Source organism: Vombatus ursinus, unplaced genomic scaffold (assembly GCF_900497805.2).
Source record: "Vombatus ursinus unplaced genomic scaffold, bare-nosed wombat genome assembly UNPS02004457.1, whole genome shotgun sequence".
Taxonomy (NCBI): Eukaryota; Metazoa; Chordata; class Mammalia; order Diprotodontia; family Vombatidae; genus Vombatus; species Vombatus ursinus.
In genome coordinates, this window is record NW_020944235.1 from 1,133,799 (window position 1) to 1,138,885 (window position 5,087).

The window sequence follows — 5,087 nt, forward strand, 5'->3', positions numbered from 1 at the left end:
TGTAATGAACCTGTGTTTTCTTCTTGTCATATACTTCCTAGATGACATCTTTTACTTTTACTTTGGGATTCCCCCTTGCTTATACGTTGCAGCCTGTTCATACCCACCACGTGTACCTCTCTATTACCTTCTGTGTAATACCCATTTGGGATTCTTCATAGGCAGTTGTATCCATATCCTTCTGCCACACTAGTAGAATATTAGGATTGAAAAGATTGGCCTTTATTTCATGGGAAGCTTGAGATCAGCAAAAGGAGCTTTGCAATTTCCTGAGATCAATCTAGTCCACTCTCCCTGCCTTCTTCATCTCTGGGCCCAAGTCATTGTGCATCTGTACTGTTTGTCCCATATGTACATACTGTTGGACATATTCTATAAGGTATTCATCCAAATGCATGTTGAAATCTGGCAGCAGATATTCTTCATCTACTCCTTCCTTCCTGTGCAGAATAAACAGGCCCCACTCCTTTGAGTGATTACAGATTTCTTCCAGGAGTTTCTGCAATGCCTTGGGGCTTGCTGTACTCTCTGCAGTGTCATCTGCAGACTAGAGCATCTGCAGGACTCCCTCCCTAACTAAAGGAGACTGGTCCATTGCCTCATCTCTTCTCTGGGGACAAGGTTGGTCATTACAATTACTCAGAGTTTGGCTAGGCGTGAAACACAAAACTTTTTTGTTTCATCATAGGTATTTCAAATATTATTTTCCTTGTTCTGCTTACTTATATCAATTACTTGTATATTTGTCTCAAATCCATACAGGTGTTCCCATCTTTTTTCATATTTCTCATATTCTTCTTTTCTTACAGTAACAGGCATCTATTCTGTTTCCAGGTTTTTGCTACCACAAAAGGTGCAGCTATTAATATTTTGGTATATGTGGAGGTTTTGTCTCTCTTCCACAGTATTAAGATCTCTAGGTCAAAAGTCTATATAATTTAGTGACTTTTCCAAGGTGTCTTCCATAGCAGTTAGACTAATTCATAGCTTCAATAGCAAAAGTGTGAGTGGACCTCTTTGAATAAAGCCCCTTCAACTTGGACTATTTTCATCTTTTTTTTTTTCATTTTTGTCAATTTCCTGAGTGTGAGGTAAAACCAGAGATATTAAAAAAGTTTGCATTTTTTTTGTAAGTGATCTTTCATATGATTTTTGATACTATGCAATTCTTTTTGAAAGTTTATTTTTTCATATTCGTTCATCATTTATCTACTGGGAAGTGGACTGGTAGAATCAGGATAAAAAAGGGGAGTTAGGATTTTGGCCTAAATCTGGCAAGATGAAACTCAGTAAGATTAAGTGCCAAATCCTGTAACTGGGGTCAAAACAATGACCTATACAAATACAGAATAGGGAAGACATGCTATACAACACTTACGCTGAATGGTTTAAAAACCATGCCATAGACAGACCATTTGAAGGAAGTAGGCTCATTTTTGATTGAAGAAGTAAAGACTTGGAGAGGACATAATATTTTTATAGCATGATTTTGCTTTTAATCTGTCAAACAGCTAAAAATTGACAATAAAAAAACTCCAGCAAAGAAAAAGTTGAAACAGTGTGGATCTTATATCATTGAACCATTTCTAATGGTTGTTACTATTTAACAAATTCCAAGAGTTAATGAATCCTTGCATTCATTCGATCTTCTGTGCCTTACCTAGATTATATAATTAGAGGACTACAGATCCTGGTAAAAGCTTTAGGACAGGAGGTGCTTAAAGAAGTTACAGTTCACAAGTGTGTTTAGTGAGAGAGTGTAAGAGCAGATGTGCTAATGAGAACCAATACAGGAAGAGTGAGTTTTGTGTTAAAGCATTCAAAGATGTCACCTTAAGCAGAAAAAAAAAAAGCTTTAATAAGGTCTCCCTAGACATAGGCATCTCAGATTCTACTAATGATGTGTTGGAGTTCTAGCAAGGCATCTCCAGATAGTTATTGTTTGTTTCTATTTCTCTCCCAGCATATGCCTTCTGCCTCCTTTTGACACTTTTCATAATGTGCAAAGTCATCAAAAATTGAGGTGGCATACTTGAAATTAGTCATTATTTTGAGCCCTTACTTAGCATTTTCCAGGGGTACCTCTTGAGTGACCCTTGAATTGGTAACTAGTTTGTTGTCATTTTCCAAAAGAATGTGCAACAGCTGGTTATTGGGAACATCTTTGACAAAAGTTTTTTTTTTTTTTTTTTTTTTTTTTTAACATCAAACTTGCCCTTTCACTCATCCTGAGACCAGACTCCGGCATATACCTTGTATAGCACAGCAGTCTTCATCTCAGTCACTGCACAAAAGTGTCCATTACCACTCACACTCAAGAGTAAATAGAGTGAACCTTTACCATTCAGAAAACAGTAAGCTACATCTGAATGCTTATTACCACAAGATAAGGGACTGGACACTGAGGTCCTTTCTTGAGATGAACTGCCAAGCATTCAAACTCTGCTGTAGAGAGCGCACCTCTGATGGGCTGGCCACATTGTTTTAATGTTGAACATACATTTGCCTAAAAGACTGTTTTATGAAGGAAATCACAGAAGGCAAACGCTCACATGAAGGTTAGAAGAAGCAATACAAGGTCACTCTTAAGGTCTCTCCGAAAAACTTTGGAATCACTTGTGAGACATGGGAGACACTGGCATAGGACCACCCAGCATGGTGTGCCCACCTTAAAGAAAGGGCTGTGCTCTTTGAGCAAAGCAGAATTGCAGTAGCTCAGAAGAAAAGTTACATATACAATTTTAGAGATGTTTGCCCCCAAAATGGTCATATGGACTGTTTGTGCCTTCCACGGTAGAGCCTTCCAAGTTCGTATTGGCATGATCAGCCATAGACAGACATACTATATATACATTGACCCCAAGATCATGATGTCATTTTCGTCCTCTTTCAGCATGAAGGACAAACAACAATCATGTTCAGTACTATACCGGATAGAATACTTAAAGCAATGATGTCTGTCATCTTCAGAATAACTTTTGATTATAAACACACGTCCATTCTTCAGATTCCAGTCAAAGTTTTGGGGGACCATAGTTATTTATAGCCTTTAGTTCTTCCAGCAATAGGGCACACCTCAACTCCAGATTGTGAAGAACTGACAGGAACAACTGCTAAACTAACGTTTTCACTGCCCACTCCATTGTTCAGATTTTCGTAACCCAAAGATTCTATACCCAATGATTGTGCAGCTGCTGCAGTCACTTCTGCTGCACTTGGTGAGTCTGAGCCTATGGCTGATGTCTTTGTTGCTTCTGTGCTTGTGGTGGCTGGGGCTGCCGTTGTGGTTTGCCCTAGTGGTAGTGGTTGAATTAATGGCTGAAGCTGCTAGATTATAGTCTGAGAAGGCAGAACTGGTTGGTTGGATGAAGCTTTTACCACTGACCCTTTGTCAACCCAAGTTCCAATATTCATGTTGTATTTTGTAGGATGTGGTACACTAGGTCCCCCAATTCCCACGTGGCCGTTAGGTATAAGTTTCAGTTGAGGTTTGGCAGGCTTTCTGCAATAGCAGCCCAGGAGGTCGGTTTTGGTGCTGAATTGCTAAGTAGAGGTGCAATAATAGATATCTGTCATACCTGTACTGTTCAAAGTGGCACCTATAGCTTTTTTCATGTCAGCTGTCTTATCACTACCAATTTTCAGTTCAGTCATGCTTTGCTCAGTACTGCTAATGCCAGGCACCTTACTCAAAGTGTCAGTGCCAAATCCAGCCAGTCCATCAGTTATGGCTCTCACTGGAGAGCTAGATGGATAACCATAGCTGCTACCATAAGCAGAACTTTGTGTCGATTGCCCCTGAGATCCACTTGTCCATCATGTAGAGAAATCTGCATTTCCAGGAAAAAAATTAAATCCATGGTGACTAAGGAATGGGGAAGAACTTCCTGAAACCCCAGGTTGACTAAACATACCATCAGGTATATAATGATGAATGATGTTTGCCATTGCTCATTTGTTCATAGGTTGTCGGATATGGAACAAGTGGGTCTTCAACTGTGGACTGTGCTACTTCACTGAGAGAATAGGGAAATGCATAGTAACTACACATGTATGGATCTGACATTGGTGGACAGCTGTTACTCTGATTTGTCTGGCTACTTGGGTATGGCTCAAAATCATCATTATTCACAAAATCTTTCTGGTGAATCAAACTATTTTCTCCTGAAACCTTATCTCCTCATCCTTTAGGTCTCTCATCTTTATAGAGTGTCCCCCAAACTGAGTCCTAAAGCCCAATCGTTCTCTTCACTTTAGTATCAAACACGGGATCACTGACTCTATCTGTATCCAGGGCCTAGCGTCTACATTCCTGCTAGCTCTGGCCTAAGCTGTGGCACTGCTGGCAGATGCTGGTTCTTGGTGGGTGGGTGGGCACCATTATGGGGCTAAAGCAGTGGGGAAGAGAAACAGATCTCTACTCAAGGGTAGAACCCATCAGGCTTCATCCTGGCTCAGACGTCACCTTCCTCACCTTCCTCACCTGATCCATTCTAGTGGCTGACATTCTTCACCGTGACCTGAGAGCTGCTGCTGCTTATGCTACTTCTGCCTTCTGGGCCTTCCCTGTGCCTGCATTTGAATATTTGAAGAATTGTCATATGAAATGGAGTACTAGCTCATCTTACTTTTCTCCTGAGGAATCTGTATGTGGGCCAAGAAGCAACAGTTAGAACTGAACGTGGAACTTCTGATTGGTTTAAGATTGGAAAAGGTATATTACAAGACTGTATATTGTCACCTTATTTATTTAACTTATATGTGGAGTACGTCATGTAAAATACCAGGCTGGATGAATTAAAAGACGGAATTAAAGTTGCCAGGAGAAATCTCAGCAATCTCAAATATGCAGGTGATACCACTCATTGCAGAAAGTGAAGAAGAATTAAGAAGCCTCTTGATGAGGGTGAAAGAGGAGAGTGTAAAAGCTGCCTTGAAGCTTAACGTCAAAAAAAAAATGAAGATCTTGGCAACTGGTCCCATCACTTCCTGGCAAATAGAGGGAGAAGAAATGGAAGAAGTGTCAGATTTTATTTTCTTGGGCTCAAAGATTGCTGCAGATAGTAACTGCAGCCATGACATTAAAA

The 5,087-nt window shown here is 40.1% G+C and overlaps 1 pseudogene; it reads right to left on the reverse strand.

The window, feature by feature from the left end:
* Positions 1-1,935: 1,935 nt before the first annotated feature.
* LOC114024040 lies at positions 1,936-4,507 on the reverse strand (annotated as a pseudogene).
* Positions 4,508-5,087: the final 580 nt, after the last annotated feature.